Below are 20,070 nucleotides of genomic sequence, written 5' to 3' on the forward strand. Positions count from 1 at the left end.
CTGGATTGAACACGGCAGCTAGTCTTCTTCCTTAGGCCATAAAGACAAATTGACCAACCAGATAATCTAGATATTTACCAAAAACTATAGACTAATAAGGCGATCTTTAAATAAATGACTTTCCTCTCTTATCCCAACAACATCAGAAATGTTCTCAGAAAGAGAATGTAAGTGTTCATGCATGGTAAATAAGTTTTCTATTATCACTTGGAGAAAAGAGTCAAGAAATAAAGTCGTAAACTAAAATATCATTTAATCCTTTACAGGAACAGTATGTTGCTCTGATGTTCATTTGGGTACATGGTGGTCTATGGGGAATTCAGTATGGGGAGAATCATGACACATAAAATGTCTATCTGTAACTCACCCAACAACAATTCAGTGCATCTTCTTAATTTGTGAGGCTTAATTGTTGTTACTGTTAAGTATTATGGGTGTTAAATAGGATAATGTTATCCTGGAGTGATTTCTCTCTACTTCCCGGCTTTAATCTTTGTATTCATAAAATTCTTCTGAAATAGTAAATTATGAAACTAGCGATGGTACCTCCATGGGAACTGTCCATTACTGATTAGCAAATTACATATTCATCAATTATTTAAAATCTCAAGCTATTTTAAAAACATAACTAAGCAGAATAATTGCATTTTTTTTTCTAATGGGGGACATGGTGCTTTTTAGTATTTTGGCCTGGCTTAAATATGCACAGGATTTGATTTATGAATATATGTGACATCTATAAACATGGAGAGATGAGAGGCTTCTCTCAAGGACATCTCAAGTGTCATTTAGAATTCCTTGTGTCTTAATTTAAAATGTTAAATGCTTTCATAACTTGATGTATCCAGCTCGAACACTTTTTGGGCAAAAAATAAGTAGAAACTATAAGATAATGGATTAATAAATAACACAATTAACCTCACTAAGATAAACTGCCACTTCAGTTGATTTAAAGCCATTTCAAAAATGTTACATTTGCCAAATTTAAAGTTTAAAAAGCTGGATACAGAAAGGAAAGAAATTTAGCTGACTGTCAGAAGATTGCATTCACGTAATCGATTTTCTAAGGACATGTATCTTGCTATTACATTACCCTCAGTATCACAGAGTGGTTTTCTATTCTTTGTTTTGTTTTCCATTTTTTTTTTCTAGTTATCTTTATAGTTGTTTCATCTTAAGCCCCTTTAACTCTCAATGAAAGGAGGTTCTTGGGGTAAACTTCTGGAATAAAAACAGGACATAATGTTTGTGTCTTTGCATTATCAACTGTTTGCTCACCTGATGAGATACCCTTTATTCTTCCAAATATAGCAACATGAGAAAGCCCTTTACGTTGCTTGCACACTGTTAGTTTCCCTACAAACTGCAGAAATCATGGCATGCACCCATAAAGTAGATGGACTGTCACAGCTCTGAACTAGAAGGCGAGCCTCTGAGACTCTCCTCTGTGGCTTGTGACTTGTTGTAGTATTCGCCTATTCCTATATTCTGGAACTAAGGAGGTCAGCACGGCTCCGAAGAACCCTGCTTTGCACCCTGTGACCTAGCTTTGAACTAAAGTCTGTGGCTACTTACTGAAGATCCTCCTCTCACCTAATTCCCGGCTCTTGACTGAGATATGTCTTTAAGTAACAGCCACGATGACACTGCCCTTTGTTTGGTAATCCATGTCTACTGGCTGACTGTAAGAGTGAATATTCACAAACCAACTTGGATATGGAATGCTTAGCATTATCAGACAATCACCCGCATCATCTCTTAAGCAGTTTTTCTGATACCAGGATTCCCAACAATTATTTAAACACATTCATGCTCGATAGGCGATAAATCCGCTTCTTCCTGGGAAATCATGGAAAAACCACATGATTTCTTTCAAACAAATGGAAACAATCATTAATCCCTAAAATAATTCCAACAGTGCTTATCAGCTAAGGAACTTGGCTTTAGGATATCTGTGCCATTTTAGCCATGTTAAGGGACATTACCATTCGTAGAGGAGGAATTGTGTTTGCTTTCAGATTGTTTATTCATATCTTATCATTTTCCCATTTCCTCAGTGCAAGTTTTTGACTTACCCTTACGTGCTGTGGTAGGAGCTTTCTAAGAAGTGTTATAAGAGGGGCATATGGAAGTGCTTTACATTGGTCCAGCAAAGAAGTAGAGAGGTGCCCACAAGTGTCCCCCTCCCACAGCCTAGGCCAATAATGATGGCCACCCCCCATCCCCAAAGAGTCTAGAGACAGCTGTGACTCACTGAGCCACAGAGAAACCTAATAATAAGAATAATAATAATTATTATTATTAACACTGACTGTCCACCATGAGCATTTGTGTATTAAAAGAGGTCAAGATAATGTTTGCTTGGTTTTCCAATCTTTGGGCCTCAGATAACCACAGTAGACCCAGGATTTGTAGAAATGTGTAATCTTATCTGACTGGATGTTCAAAATATGTAAGAGAAAATGTAATGCTCAGGAAAGAAGTTGCAAAGCATTTAGAGTATAATATTTGAAACTCAGAGAGATGAAAACAATTTTTTTTTCTTTCTTCATTCACTCCAGAAGAAGTAGACTAGACATGGGACAAGATATTTCCTTGGAATTTTATTGCAATGTGTCCACATATCTGGGCCTTTTTCTTAAAGTAAATCTTTAGAAACTAAACTGAATTTCTGTTCCTGCTAGGAAAATGCTGTTTTCTTTCCTTAGTTATAAAAGTAAAATGGCATAGAAGTCATATTGAACTTGGAGCACATGTAACTTTCTCTTTTTTTCTTCTGTAGTAAAGTAGAAAGCCATGTGTTCAGAATAAAGGGTGTGACCATTTTTATAGATGGTAGAAAATGATGTTCACGTCGTTCCTCTGTATCTGGCCTGGAGCAAGCCTGTCTCTTGGAATGTGACCTCCATTCCATCAGTGATGATGCCATCTGTACTCTTTCTGGAGCAGGTGGTAAGATAGAAGCTGATGCTCATGGTCTTGGGAAAGCCATGTTTTCTCTTAGGAATGGAGCAGCTAGAGTGTGTCTCCACAGAAGTGCCAACTTTCCTTGGAAAAATGTTCCCAAAGAGTGTTTGTATTTGTTTTTCAGAGAAGGAAAGAGATGAGCCCTACACCCCCCACTATAGGCACACACTCACATCACCCCTCCCATTTCTATACACGTAGGCTCCTTCTGACACACAAGCTCTCACATACTTACACATAAACGTATATACTTGCTCACTCTCACTCACTCATGAATGTACACACTTTGCATTTGTTAAATGACAGATCCCCAAGTGGAATCAGGGAATCACAGAGCAGTGATCATATCACATCACATCACATCACAAGTCACATCACAATAACAGTGACCTAAGCCTTGAAATGAAACTTTGCCTTCTCCTTGAGGCTAGTTTATCCTTTGAAACTGGATTATCTCTGATTATTCTTAATCTTGGGGAAGGGTTAGGAAAAGGCCATCTATAATTTCCTTTGGACACACATTGCAAAGGCTGACAGACCCAAATCTCTTTAGAAATCTCATAGTTGCCTCCAAAGCCATTATCTCCTGTTTTGTGGGCCCCTGGCACCATGACAGATACCTCTTCATTACCTAGGACAGGCCTCACCCCGGCTGCTGGTCAGGCGAGCATGCCCAAGTCCTTTCAACTTGCCCCTTCAGGATGATTTCTCAAATGTTTATTCCTTTCAGTGCCAATGCTCTGGCTCTTTCCATACTCCTAACAGTTTGATGACCTTGTTGGAACATAATGAAAGCCAGCCTTGGGCTGGCTGCAGAGTAGAGCATGTTCTCTTTTCCCATGGATGCCATAGCTATGTCTGCACACCAGCATCTGGCCTGGTTCTATAGATAATGGAAGAAATGTTGGGGTGTCCAAAGCTTGACACATGTCCAGTGTGTGTTCTGGCCATGCCTGAATGTCAAAAATTGTATTTTTTTTAGATATCTCGACAAAAGGAAGGTAAATCATCCAAAGACAGGGATTAGGGATCAGTATATGTGATTTTGTGACAAGGGCTGTGCCCAGTTCTGAGGCATACCAATAACGTCCAGCACATTGTGTGAGACTCAGTGATCTTTTGCTGACTGACAAAATTTCTTTCTTGATAAATGTCTCTTTCTATATATCCTTGAAAAACATGTTTTTCTCACACAATCTAATTTTGTCCTTGTCTTTAGTTTCCTACCTCCAGTGCAGTGGGATGTGTTGATTTGCCCCCACAGCCTCAGTAATGCTTTGTCTTAAAGCTTTAAGAAGACCACTGTTCTTTCTCAGGATCTGGGCTTTGTGAGTTTTGTGAGTTCTGGGATTTCACTTAGTTTTCTACATAGTCAGAACATTTGCACATAAAACTTCTAGGAGCCTAGAAAGCATAAGGAAAGTGAAAGACAATGTGAGAGTGAGTATATTGACATAAATGCTCAAACAAGGGCATAGAAAGGAATTCTGTTTTCATCTTCTCCACGCCTACCTACATCTCTGAATAATGTAACCTTAAAGGGTATGTTCTTATTTAACCTCACCTTCCATGCATAGGATCAAGTAGAAAAAGTAAAATAAACTTTAAGAATCTAGAAGTTTCAACAGGGTTTTCTCTTCAGAATTTCCATGCTACCATTAGCATGGATAGAACTTATTATTTTGCCAAGACTGTTCATACTTTATTCTAGCCTTAAGTCTTGTAGACCTAGAACCTATGTACTAAGAGGTTTAATATGATCAGTTGTATATACATTTTCAAGTGCTTTCTGTCTATGAGCTGAAGTTTTGTGGTGGATGGGAGAGAACAGTGTTAGGAAGGGAGGGAACAGGAGAGGTGGTGGGAGGGCAAGTGCCATCCCAACTTCACATGATGAAGGGATCCTTCTCTACCGTCCCTTGCTCAGGTGTTAAACAATCTTTTGTTGTTAAGACCCTGTGATTATTCCAGTTCTTCCTATGAGACCTGACCTGAGAGCGTATTCTGTGTTATATTTGTACTTGACATAGCTGACTGGATTATATGCTCATGATTACAGTGCAGGAAGGAAATGGAGGAAAAGCAGAGACAGAACACACAGCCAAGCATCCAACACTGAACTCACTTCATTAGCACATAGCTGCCCACCACAGAGCTTCCTTTAGGCCATACAATACATTTAAAATGACTCCTATTGTTTGCTTCAAGTTAACTTGACATATATTTCCAAATAGGTAAAACCCAACAGGGGTACTTGGAAACCCCTGCTATGTTTACAATACAACATCATCACGCTGGAGGAGGGTTTATCTGTACTAACTTCAAATTGTAAAATAAGGTGTTATGTTAACAAAGATTATGTTACAAAGAAATTATAATTGTTATAATAATGATGTTTACTGAAGAGCCTGGATCTAGCCTTGTAACATGTGGAATAAATTAATATTATAAGTAAGAATGTCAGTGTTTATATTGATCTATTGCCATGTATTACGGCAGAAGTACGTTAAAATAATGCGAGTGCCAAAAAATGAAAACAAAAATGCATTATCTTATGTGTGCTGTCAATAATCCTGTCTGATTGCTTTATATGAATGTTAGCCTTTACTACCTGTTGACACTCTCTGTAATTAATTTCATATTTAAAGAAAAAGCAAAATTTTGTGATTGCTTTTAAATAACATACAAATCCAGTAATATGTGTAATGACATATTGTCATTACTCTCAGATTGCTTTTTACAATACACTGCAGTATAGCTAAGAAATTTGACATATTATTTAGGCATCCCGTGTTAACTTTTGTATATTTCAAGGAGTAGAATATCTGGGTGTCACCTTTTAAAGACCAGTAGTTTCATGACCCATCTTCAATAATACCATTATTGAGTAGAATTAACCTAAATAAATCTATCCCTGTGCTCTTATGCCAATTCCTACCCCCTCCCCCCCCAGAATAATTTGTCATTTTTTCCCTTAGGGTAGGAGGCAGGGTATAACAAACAAGAGGTTGTTCTCTAAGAAGTCATGAACCACTTGACACAGAGAGGTGGGGATGGGGGCACAGGGGCTCTGAGTGTCCATCCTCTGACTCAGCTGTAGTCCCTGATTCATGCATGCATCCTCCTCAGTGTCAGAGTCTATAACCTAACCCATCAGGCCTGCAGGTAAAAAAGTAGCTTACGGATATACTCCAGCATTCTTTAACCCATGGAGAAGACCAAAAATTGTTTGGATTCCTTAGATGAGGTTTCCATCATAAAAACCATGTGCCATTTATTGTCATCTCTGCTGCGGACCATGCCAAGAGCTTTTCTCTCTACAGTTCTAGCCTGTGGGTACTGTTACCATCCCACATTCCAACCGTGGGTACTCAAGTGCCTTGTCCAAGGTCTGTACCTGGTAAATGTCAGTCTGTGATCTTAGGTACTCAGGTACTTAGAGGATGAAGGACTTCTTTCAGAGTCCTGAATCCACCAGTTAGTAACTGGTGAACTTGAATACATTGTTCAACTCTTCAGTGTCTGTTTTCTTATCTGTAAAATGGGCACAGTGTTATCTGCCCCGGATGGTGATTGTCGTCATTGAGGATTGAAGAGAACATATGTAGGGAAAGTTCTGGATGGACAGACCAAAAGTGCTAGAAAAATATTCATTCTTTCTCTTTTCCCTTATAGCTTTTCCTTCTCCCAAAATTCACTCCCCTGCTTGCTAGGAAATGCTAAGTGGGAGAGTTGTCTTAATCAGTGGTATTCCGAAGGGGGTGGGCATGGAGGGAATGGTCCATCCACCCTGTATCACTGACCTTGTTTAGAACCACCGGTGCACCGTGGTAATAAAAAGTGCAGACTTGTAGTCACTTTCATTACGGGTTTTAAATTGTCTAGACAGTGGATCTCCTCATTACCAGCATCTGAGATGGACTGGTTTCTCCCACCCCCTCCTCGGTACACTTGATACAATTATATTCATTATTCCTTTTCCAAATAGGAAATTAGGTACTTGGTTATTTACCATACGATAGGAGTCTGTATCTGGCATTTCTTCTTAACACCTGAGCCACCCAGGTGCCCTGTATCTTGCATTTCTTCTTAACTTATAGGTCTCATGTGTGGCTTGGAAGCCAAATGAGTAGAAACCAACTAAGGTTACCATTTCAGAAAGGCCACCTGCCCCCTAATACTATTTACTCTCCTGTTTGAGTGAAAGTATGAATGAACAGGAAGAAAATGTTTAGGCTGTAGGGGAAGCCCTTACCAGCTGGGGTCAAGACAAAAGATGAAGAGATGCAGGATAAATTTTCTACCAACATCAACACTTGAAGCTTCCACAGACCATAGTTGTTTTTTGTTTTGTTTTGTTTTTTAAAGATTTTATTTATTAATGAGAGACAGACAGGGAGAGAGGCAGAGGCAGAGGGAGAAGCAAACTCCTCCCTGAGCAGGGAGCCCAATGTGGGGCTGGATCCAAGGACCCTGGAAACATGACCTGAGCTGAAGGCAGACACTTAACCAACTGGACAAGCCAGTCACCCAGACTGCAGTTTTAAATGCCTTGTTCTCCTAGATGCACATGCATTTATCCACAAGTGTGGATATTTTATTATATTATTTTGTTTTATTATAATATTTTATCCCATCATATTGATCTGACAGTTCCGTATTTTAATTCCTTTTTTACCTTTTAATGAAAAAGCATTCAGGATATCACATTATAAATTGTTATGTACATCCAAGGCCTGAATTTTAACCACATTCTGTCTTGCGGAGTGAACGTGCACCCAGCCTCGCCCTGATACATGGGTGTCAGGGGGCACCTCTTTGTAGTTCTTAATCAAAGTTAGAGACAATGGAATCTAGATATAATTTTTAGACCTTTGTAGCCTCATTTGTTCCTCTTCAGATGCCAAAGGCATTCTAGTTTCTAAGACTAGCAATAATATGGACATATTCAGGAAAGTAAAGCTGAAGATTTTAAATCCATGAGTTTTTATTCCTTGTGTTTTCAAGCTGATCTTTCAAGTTTCCAATCCCATGTCAATTTTATTAAATAATTAGATAATAGAGACCCCGGAAGCAGGGGGCAGGCAAAAATATTTAACTGCTAGACTTATTCCAAATGTCCATACACTTGAAAGTGATAACTTTGGCTCAGTCTAGAGAACAATCACCAGTGTATCAACAGTGGAGCTTGTTGGAGTTGTATACAGACAGATAGCCGCTGAAGGACCATTAAAGCTTTCCAGGATGCTAATTCCGTTTGAGATCTAAATGCTACGGTTATGTTCTGCTGCCAGTTGTTAGCAGAGGTCCACAGAAACGTTTCCCATCACAGCCTGTAACTATTGAAATGATTATCAGGCTGCGGAAGAAGCCAGACCAAGCTAGGTGGGGGAAAAGGTAGCATAACATTAGGTAGACCACTAGCGCCACCTAGCATCCAAAGTGTGCATTCTGAGGGTTTTGAAGGGGCGGGACGGGTGGGAGGTTGGGGGATCCAGGCGGTGGGTATTGGAGAGGGCACGGATTGCATGGAGCACTGGGTGTGGTGCAAAAATAATGAATACTGTTACGCTGAAAAAATAAAAAATTTAAAAATAAATAAATAAATAAATAAAAAAGAAAAAACAAAAGAAAAAAAAGTGTGCATTACAGTCAGCCCTTGGATTTTAAAAATAATTGAATCAAATAACACTGATTTATGACAGAGAAAATATGTTGTTTGCCAAAATAACCACAATACTTATAGAAACCCGGAATAAACGTCTTTTATGATACTTGTTTTGGATAATTTTCATGACTTCGTCTTGCAATTTTAGCTTGTCTAACTTTTAAGTATACCTTCCTGTACTTCTAGGGGTGGGAGGGAATAATGAACCACTGCCAGGGATTTCTGAATGTTATGCACTATTTATGATGAGATACAACTATTTTCCTTAGGACTTATGACGTCTTCTGTGCATTATAATTTCCTAAATCCAGTCTGAGCCTAAAGGAAAGGAGGTCATTTTTTCCTGTGTTGTATTCTGAAAAGAAAACTGGCAAAGGGAGCTTGACTGGCTGAATGGCAGGATTCCTCTTGACTTCTCTTGTTTATCATGGACATATTTGAAATATATTGCATAAGATTCTTTACAGAAAAGAGAAGTCTCCTTAACTAGTGGGTAAAATTACCTCCAACTCAACTTACATGTGGATCAGGAAGAAATGTGTAGGCTATATTAATGTTGGCTCAGAGTTACACTACATTTGACTCAAAATAATAAATACACCCACATTAAGAGTGCCTTATTCAAGAAGACCTAGAAATCTTAATTTTCTCCTCTTGGCTCACCTGCCGGACAAACTGTTATTCTTTGTTCCATGCTGCAAATAAACATTATCTTTCTGGTTGAAAGCATCGTCCCCAAATAAAATAGACTTCCAATATGGCATTTGTTGAGGGATTATTATGTGCCTGGCACAGTGTTCAAGATCTTTTATTATCTAATTTTATTCCCACAGCCTACATGTGCAGTAGATAACGTTATCCCCACTTCACTGATGGGAAAACTGAGGCTAGAGAGTGTTTTGCCTATTGGAGATCTCACACTTAGTAGTGGCTATATGGACATGAGGTGAAAGCCCAGGGTTCTATCTACCCAGTGTTTGTTTTCTTTTCTACCAGAAATAGCTGCCCTTCTGAATTTGCTCTCTTCATAGAACTCACTTTCTTTCATTTCTGTTAATGCCATTCATTGATTTATTTAACCATTCTTTGATTTTTTTCAGGTCTTGCCTTTGAATGCCTCTAGATTAAAAGCTAACTTAGCAGAGGGTCAAATACAATTTAGACTTCAACTGAGCAATGTACCACTTAAGAAGAGTAGGATCTCCAAGGGCGAGGCGGGGCAGGGAAGGCAGCTCCCGAAAGGAAGCTAGAAGTCATTCGTTGATTGTGTCCTTCTCCTATGGACGGTGGGTGCGTGTCCTGAGAAGCGAACCATGCAGGCACGGGTGTGCTGTGTGGGCACGAGTGTGTGTGTGTGCATGAAGAGTACATCTTACTCCTTTCACACGCTGAGAAGTAAACGTGCCCCCTCACACACATGCACCCCTAAACGCGGCTTCTAGAGCACCCAAGGAGGTTTAAGCAACAGCACACGAAAGACAAATCATGTATTCACCGAGATTCATCCAGCTTCTCGGCTTCCGTGGGGAAGCTGGGAACAGACGGGGTGGGGCGGGGCGAGACCAACCATACCGTCACTTCAAAGCCCTTGTTTTCTACAGTAAATGCTGCATTAGAGCTCGTTATAATCCCTCGTCGTCAGCTGTTTTGACAGGGATGGAGTCTGGAAGGCCGCAAGTCAGGACTTCGTTCCTGGGAAATGAGGTAGTTACTTGAAGGACCAGAAAGCCTCAGGAGTCATCATACCCACCCCGTCAACTTTGCATCAGAAAGGCTGGAGGCTTTTCAGGAGAGGCCGGTCAGCCAGTCACTGATCATTCAGGAGACAACTAGGCAGGAATGGGATCTGTGTTGTCCCTAGTTGGATAGTCACCTAAATAATGAAACAAGGAAACTTTGGAGAAGTCTTACATGGGAAGCACTTCACATCCCATGCTTGCTCTCCCCAGCCCTCCTGGAATTGCCAGGTATTTTGATTTCTATATCCATATGAAATGATATAATGAATATGAAATCGCATTTTAAGTTAAAACGTTTAAGTGCAAATGCTTATTTTCAGTCATGGATTATTTAATTATTTAACATGTAGGCTTTTTTTTTTTTTTTTTTTTTTTAACATTTAGCCTTGTTTGAGCAAAGATGTGCAAGGCACTTGAGGGTGCATGGTGCATTAGGGGGAAACAAGAGAAGCTGCAGGACAAGATAGCAGGAGATAGCAAGATTGGAGCCACTCCAGGAGCTTCATGTGGTGGCCTCTCTTAGACAAAGGTGGCTTGCAGAAGGATCATGCAGTCTTATGACAGGTTCATGCTTTTCCCACCTTGGGTCCACACTCCCCACCTGTCACCATATCCAACCTCCACACCCACAAGAGAGTGCTCTGTGTTTGTTGACTCCTCAATGCAGAATTCTGTTAAGTATGCCCATTGCTTACAGGATGGAATAGTAACTGCTTGGCATGGATTTCAAGGCCTGTATCATGGGGTCCTGGTCTTTCTGTTCAGCTTCATTATCCAGCAGCCAGTCTGGTACATCTCAGGCTCATCCACTACCTTCCATGGTTTTCTCACAAATGCCCCAGGGATGCCTCCAAGCTTTGCCTAACACTGAACTTCTTCTTGGAATACCCTCCCTGATCCTGGGCTCCTGGAAACCGTGACTTATCAGTAGGTCAAGTCTGGAATCAATTGTGTTCTCGCATTTCATGAGGCTGCCACCACCCTCCCAAGCATATCTTCCTTCTTCCTTATCTCCCCTGTACTTTATACTTAGTGTGCCTTATTTTTGTATAAAGGAGACCGTGGTCTGAAGGATGTAATCTTCTGTTCTGTTACCTGGAAAAGTCATCTGGGGAAAGGTCAGATAAGATAAATTCCTTTACTATCAGAGTGTTTAATTTGCAGACGTTCATTGGAAATTGCAAAGAGGAGACTATGACATGTCATGCTTCTTGAATGTATTAGACCCCCTCTTTTTTTTTTCTTTTTTCCAGAGTATCTCTTTTGATTCCAAAGATGCAGATTATAATTGTTTACATTAGATCATAGGCTCTTTCAGGGCTGGAATGTATATGTTCATCTTAGAAATTGCTAGTTGTCTGAGTACATATTGAATGAATAAATTAATTAATGCTCAAGGCAGAAACAGATAAGCATCTGATTGTAAAGCTGTTGTAATCATTTGCAGAAGCATTTGGGCTCTTGACAGGTGGCTCTGCTTATAGTCATCAGACATGCCCACCTCCATTAATTTACTATTTTTACCTGTTGGTGGAGGATGAGAGACAAATGTTAGAGAAGAGAATTAAAATTTGGGTGTCATTGAGAGAGATAACACAATGCTTGCAATATACAGGAAAAGGGAAATACCTACTCAATTCATTCCTAAAAATTGATTTTTTAATAAAAAGAAAAGCAGCTTTATTGACCCAAAGAGGAAGAGTATATTATGGGGACCACTTTAGAAAGATAAACATTAATGATACAAGTATATATTTTGGACATACCATATAGTGGGACTGGGGGAAATTAAGACCTTTATGGTCTCTAATAGAATTGATTAGGAAGCCCTCTTCCCACAAAGAGTTCAGTATGAAATTTTAGCTCTTAAAATAACACAAAACTTGTTTTACATTTATACTTCTGACACCTGCTACAATGTATGTTCATCAGTTGTGTTCTGATATGTGGAATATTTCCCCCCACACCACCAAGCAATTCTCCAATATCAGCAGGGGGTTCTACAACTTAACTCAACTTGGACATTTTACTGTCTGCAGGTGGCACCGGATCCCACTGGTGCAGGGCTCCATTCTCCAAGATTGCCCCCACCTCAGGAGCCATAATGGAAACTCCATGTTATCACTCAGCTATAAATCAGAGGTTCCTATGAATCCCTCCTTGGATTCAGGGACTTGATTGGAGTGGCCCACAGAACTCAGAGAAACCTTTTACTTACTACATCACTGGTTTCTTATAAAAGAATATGCATCGGGATGGCTAGATGGAGGAGATACCTAGGACAAGGTCTGAGGAAGGAGCACATTTCTTCCAATGCTTTCATAGAACCCCCTTCTCTCTGAATCTTCACGTGGTCACCCAGCTGTGGAAGGAAGCTCTCCTAACTTCCTCCTTTTGGGCTTTCATGGAAGCTTCATTAAGTAGGTCCGATTGATTATATCATTGGCTATTGATGATTGAACTCATTCTCCAGGGCCTCTCCCCTCCCCAAAGGTGAGTGGAACTAAAAGTTCCCACCGTCTAATCACGTGTTTGGCTCCACCAGCAACCAGCCCCCATCCTCCTGGCTTTCCAAAAGTCATCTTATTAACATAACAAAAGATACCTTTCCAATTAATTAATTCCAAGGGTTCTAGGAGCAGTGTGCCAGGAATGGAGATGAAGACCAACTATAAATTCCTTATTATAAATCACACTATCACAGTCTATATATATTCTACTTTATTTAAATTTTCTTTTTACAAAATTTTGCATTTTGTTGAGGTTATTGAGGCTGAACTTTCTGTTGTGCATTCTCTCTTTTTTCTGTTGTTTTGCCTCAGATTTGCTGGACAGGTGCCCTAAACACATGAGAACTCTTCTCCTGGGTGATTGAGCATTTGGTACATGCCCACAGAATTTCTAAAGCTACACCAGGAGCCAAATTTAAATACAAAGGCAAAGAATTTAAAAAGTTTTTTTAAAAAAGCGTTGTGATAACTGTCAGTGACAAAGAGCTATTTGCTACTCTAATATGTTGACTTAAAAGAAAGTCTACCTTCCCGCTATCCTGTCTGTCTTCTCAGAGTGAGTCAAGGGAGGGAGACTATTAACAGAACTGTTAACTGTGTAACGAGTTGTGTGTGAAGATTTGCTAAAGCTGCCAGGAGGGGGCAGCATTTTGTCTTTCCTTATTTCCTTTAAAATCCCGGAGGGATTTTACAGGTCCCCCAAGGGGTGGTACAGTTTAATATTCATCATGGACATGGAGAGAAATGACCCACAAGGGTGAGGCCAAGGGACTGGTCTAGAATAGAGCGGGTCGTGCTTTTTCCTCCCTCCTCTTCCTGTCCGTCATCTTTTCTTCCTTTCCCTCTTAGCTGCTCCCAGGGGCAGATTAGTAACTGGACCCTAGGAGAAAAGATTCACTGGAGAATATTGCTGGCTGCAAATTTCCTGATAGTGACTTGATAACCTTACTTGCCACAGCTCTGCAAACAGTCATTTGGGGTCCAGGCAAAAGATTGTGGATATAATTAATTTGAGGCTATTTTTACCTTCCCTTCCTCCTTCTAAAGCCTCCATACTCTAAAATCACCTATCTGCCACAACATTTTCCAGCCTGTACCTCACAACCACTGTTTAGCTTTTACCATATCTTGTACACCAACTAAATGCTAATAACTGACATATGTAACTGTCATTACTAGTAACTACCAAGTTTAACTGTCATTGACTCTTTGCTGTAATTAGCATTAGCACTTCAGAGTTTGCAAGTTGCTTTCATACATTCACGCAGCAAATGCTCATTGTCCATCTGATAAGCACCAGACGTTCTGATGGATGCTTAGCGGCTGATAAAACTTTTTGTGTTCAAAGGAACTTGAGCCTAGTAAATGATACACACACACACACACACACACACACACACACACTTAATCATGGCACTTCATGTCTAAATATTTAAACATGTATCTCCTAAGATCAAGGACATATAGGCATATTTCTAAACAATCACACTCAGTGAAGCAGTCAAGTAAACTATAATGATTTAATCCTATGGTCTCATAGAAAGCCTATTTTCAAGTCTCTACAAGTGCCCCAATACTACGCCCTTCCCCGATCCAGTATCCAATCTAAGATCATAGATTGCATTTATGCAATCTCATTGTCCTTTTCTCTGATGAGAAAACTGAAAAACAAAAGGTGAAGTTAAGTCTCAAGTTCACATCTAGTAATGGCAAATCTGGAATTTGAGCCCTGTCCACTCACCTCTTTCCTGTGTAAATCAGTGGCAAATACCCACCACAGATGTTCTGTACCGCTCATCACCACTAGAGGGGGGAAGAGGACCTTCAGAGTTAATATAAAGCTCTTACTTGGAGCTTGATAGTACTGAGTTCCATGCTGGGCAATGCTTAAAGATGAATGAATTAAAAAAAAAAAAAAAAAAAAAAAAAAAGACATTGTGTCCACACTGATACTCCACATTTTCTGTTTGCTAATTTTAGACTAAAATAGATGGAATATATCTTAGCTACAAACGTTGTAGAATAAGATTAAAGACAAGTATAAATACCAACACACTATGAAATGAGTATATGGTGTATATTTAATCTACACTCAGGTTTTGGGCAAGAACAGTGGTTGTTCTTCTACAATATGTATAATCTACCTGTAAGCATAATAAATAGTACATGCACTACACTTACGAAATAGGTGTCAATTTCTACTTTCCATGAATCTGTATTTTTTCCTTTTTAGAGAAAAGATAAAAAGCCATTATGGAATGTGAATTTGGCATTTATTATATTGTTTTAAAATTAAAGGACCCCAGTTAAATGTCTGCATCTTACCGTCTTTACCTACCACAAACAAAATATTCTTTAAAATCTTACTGCTGTGGAAAAATACAAGACAAAGCTAGTCTCCACACTGACTGGATTATTAAAACAGACCTTATCTAGAGATACAAATAAGAACCTACATCCTTTATTCCCAAAGTAACAACAATAACAAAATAGTAATCGGTGGGAAAAACTAAAAAGAAAGAAAATAGAAAAAAGGTAGCATAGTCCTCATGTTAACCATATAAAAACAGGTATCAAGAATGTACTGGGCAGGCTTTGAGAAATCATGGGGAAGTGCTGGGTTCAACAACGTTTTAAAAACTCATTAATATTTAAATTAATATTCAAATGAGGGAAATGTAAAGTAACCTTCAGTTCAGTAATGGAAAAGGTATAATTATGCTAGATATTAAAGAGAAAAAAGAAAAAGATTGAAAGAAAGCAACATGAAAAAATGTTTGTCCCATCATCAGATGATGTGCTAAGTATGAAACAGTTAACTTAGTAGGTACTGTTATTCCAAAATCTCTCCTTTAAAACCAGTTTGAGCACCTCCTCTGAAGAGCCAGATTGATGAAGGTATGCAGAGTCTGGGCACAGGGATTCCCCAGGTATAAGGGAAAACTGAAGCCCTTTTGAGATGAAGAGCTTTGCTTAGCATTTTCTGTTCCCTTAACACACACCTTCTGCCCTGAACGGTGGACCTGGTATTTGCAGGTCCTACCTTGGAAGGATGCGTAGATAAACCACGATGAGTTCCTATTGCTATGATTCCCTCTCCATGGCCTTAATGTACGATGTACACAGCCGCCATAGAAAAAAGGCTAGAAACCATCTGTTTCTCATTTTAACCCAAGAGGCAGGTTTAACTAGAGGAAATGGGTGGATGCTGCTGTATAAAGTATTTTTATGAGACCTGAGAGTAAAATCCTGGAATGTTTTACCGGGAGAGGTCATGAAATCTTCCCTTTGGAGACCTTTAAAACCATAGCAGGTTCCCAAATCAGTCAGACGATACTAGTGTGGCTCTGCCTGATGGCAGGGGAAAGGATTCGTAGATGGGTCTTCAGGCCTTTATAAATATAATTTTATAGGAAAAAGAATTGTAAAGACCCTTATAAAATAATGGTCTTATTTTTCATTTGTATACCCCTCTATTGCCACAAAGGGGTGCTATTGAATCAGTTTATCTCTTCCTCAGAAAATGATTTCAGTATTTTCTCTAAAACTCGCACTGTAGGCTTTTGACCATCATTTTGCAAGCATCAAATAATTCCCATTATTTATATGTTTTGGAATGACAGAGATCTGGATTAAAGTCAATTTTCCTAAAATTTATTTGGACTGCTTGTAACATTTTCTTTAGAAAAATAAACACCGTCCTTGGATTATTTCTACGAATCAATGGCAGACTACGTTTTTTCCAGGCAGTGATAGGAGACACAGACACTTGTGAGTCAAATTGCCGTCCATGCTCTGGTCGTGCAACCTTTTTGGTAATGGAATTGGTGCACTGATGAGCAGCTATCAGACACAGAGGTAGTCAGAAAGCTCAGTCTTCTTTGAGAAATGAACATGGCAAACAAGAACAGTTGAGGACACCAAGCATCATTACCTCCCATCCATTATTCCTTGGCAGGGAGGCTGAAATGCCAAAGAGATCTTCAGCCAATTCTGTACTTCCTAAGGAGAGTCCTCTGTTTCCTCTTAATCTTGGGCGTAATGACAAAGCAGCTGCTCTGTTGCTGAACTGAACTGAGACTCACAGATTCACTGTGTGGTGAGCAAAGGACCCATTTAAGGCGGAGGAAGTCAGGTGAAGCCACAAAGCTCGGGTTCTTAATTTTCCTGAATTGGGTCCTATCTTTGTGCTCTGAATGCCACTGGGTCGAGAGATGATGCAAAGACAAATGAAAACCTTCCGTTTCTCCTAGCAAGACTTTGATAAGGACACCGATGCCTTTGAGAGACTGTAACTGCAGACAGTTTGAGGCTTTGAATATATATTAGGTTCTACGGATTTGGAGGTTTAAAAAGCATCCTGATGTGACCGGTGAAGAAGGGTTATATTTTCTGGTGTCTGCAAATGAAATGGGTTGGGAACTTAACATAAAAGCAGTCTGAGAGATTATTAATTAATCCTTTATCTAGACTCTCTGGTGGGCAGTGGGGAAGGGTAGTATGCTTGGAACACTTGACAGGAAGTATTTGTGTTCACACTTGCCCCTTGGGGTTATTACTGGTGCGTGTGCAAAGGGTAGCAGTGAGTTATGGTGTGATAAGGATTCTTGGAGAAACTACGAATGTGCAAAGTGAATCAGCTCAGGATGTGGGATGGACACCTACCCTCAGTCCAGAATCTTTGTCCTATGATCATAAACACTGACTTGTCATTGCTTTCCTGATTTTCCTCATTTTGCTATTTGGGACCAGGAAGCTCTCTATGTTTGCAATTAGTCAGTTGAGAAGTGGAGCATGTTACATTTCATATCCTGAGTCTGATCTCTTTGCAGATTCTCCTGGGAGTGATATGTGGAGAGAGAACCAGAGATTCTCTTTGGTCCCATTGGGGGTGTCCTGAAGATTTGTTGATGTTTGCCAAGGGCACGGGGGTCATCAGGATTCAGAGAACTGGAAAGGGTTATAGGCTGGAAGTTATATTTGTAATAAAATGCTGATTTTAGAATAGACCTCGTTTAGCAAATTAAGGGCACAACTCCAGTCTTCTGGGCTAACAAGAGAAATGATGTGGCACTATTTTCTATCACGAGATGAGTGATTATCCATGACTACTTTCTCATATCACTTGGCAAGATGTGTCTTTTTCACAACACACATAGGTTACATTAAAGATTTTCATTAGTCATTGTTTACTAATGGTGAAAGAGTTTCCATTGCTCTTCTCAAAACTTGGAAAAAATTAATGGCTTCCATATTCAAAGGTCAAGTTCTTTTAGACCTTTTTCTAAAATTTCATGGGAAGAAGGCAACCTTTTATTTAATTTGTAGAATTTTGTTAAATGAGTACAAATGCAAATAAAGACCATTTGTTTCTTTCCAGAATACTATATATTTTTGAATTGCATGATAGGTATGAAATATAAGCATGGGAGACCCAGAGGAGTCCCTCCCAGAATATACTTATTTATGAAATGCATTGCTCATGAACATGGTATGATTGGATATAAATGTGCAGATGTACAGAATCTCTGGGTTTAATCCTAGCTCAATTATCCCCTTGCTGAATTCCATGGACAAATTATTTAACCTCTCTGACTCAGATGCCTTATCTGAAAAATGGTAGTAATTAAGATGAGCTGTAATTATAGTTCTAAAGAGTATAGGATAATGGCAATTTATGATAAAATAGATTTGACAACATCATTGGTTTTGTTATCATTGCTCGATCCTCAAAGGACAGTGAATAAATTATTTTATTTCTGTCCCAGCTAAGAGAAAGATATTAAATATATTGTATGAGAAACTTGGCAAGTTGTATTCAGGGGAAAATGTAGCCTGCAAGTATGGACACCATTGCAATTGTTTTTGGAGGCATGTTCTCATTTTAGAGGAATGTCTTAAGAAAGCAAGTACTTATTTCAGGAAAAAAAAAAGTGGAAAAGAAAATATTAACAATACTGTAAAATTTGAAATCATGACCATAGAAATAAAATCTAACGAGTGAGGATCTGTGCATTAAATATTGTATATATGATATAGTGAGTGTCTGGGTATTTTTTTTTTTAATTTTGTTTACAATGTCCATTAAGGCGTATGATAGTTATATCAAATTAAGTAATTCCATTGACTATCTAATGTAACTTAAAACAATATTTATATATTGCATACACATTGATAATACATTTTTGCTTTCGGACTGGGGTTTCTAATGGTTTTAATTTTTTTTTCAGATTTTATTTATTTATTTAACAGAGAAAGACAGCTAGAGAGGGAATACAAGCAGGGGGAGTGGCAGAGGGAGAGGGAAAAGCAGTCTTCCCACTGAGCAGGGAGACTGATGTGGGGCTTGATTCCAGGACCCTGGGGTCATGACCTGAACTGAAGGCAGATGCTTAAAGGGTGAGCCACCCAGGCTCCCCTAATTTTTTTTTTTTTCTAATCAATTTTATTATTGAACTTTTCTTCTAATTCTCAAGAATGCTTTGGTGTGGAATTACTCAGCCCTGGCTTAAAATTTTCGTCCTTCACCACTGAGCTCTGAAATCTCCATTTCCACACCTGTAACATGGAGAGACACTCGCGACTATTTCAGTGACTATAAATGGAGACATGAGATGAGGTGATCTACAGAGCAGCTAGCATTGTATTTGATGTATTGCAATGTCCAGTTTACTTCTTAGCTTTTCCCTTGTCTTGTAAGTCATGAGTGAGCCTTTGGCTTCAACAGTATAGCCTTTCATGAGCTCCAGTGCCTCCAGTCCAAAGGTCAGTGGAGGCCTCTAAGATTTGTTATGAAGTTTGACAAAATAAGTCTCTCCCTCATTAACCAAAGATTTCTTTGTCAGAGATTAAAAGGTTGCTTAGAGGGGCATCTGGGTGACTCAGTGGGTTAAGCCTCTGCCTTTGGCTCAGGTCATGATCTCAGGGTCCTGGGATCGAGCCCCGAATTGGGCTTTCTGCTCAGCAGGGAGCCTGCTCCCTCCCCTCCCACCCCCCACCCCCCGCCTGCCTCTCTGCCTACTTGTAATCGCTGTCTGTCAAATAAATAAATAAAATCTTGAAAAAAAAAAAAAGTTGGCTCAGATTTAAAAGTATGGGGGAAAAAGGCCCTGCCTTAGAAGATGGTACTAATAGAGTATAAGTGTGTGGGTTGATTCTGGGGTTTTCTTACACTGTCAAGGGGTTG

The sequence above is a fragment of the Enhydra lutris genome, unplaced genomic scaffold (genome assembly GCF_002288905.1).
Source record: "Enhydra lutris kenyoni isolate GAN:26980312 unplaced genomic scaffold, ASM228890v2 scaffoldscaffold1, whole genome shotgun sequence".
Lineage (NCBI taxonomy): Eukaryota > Metazoa > Chordata > Mammalia > Carnivora > Mustelidae > Enhydra > Enhydra lutris.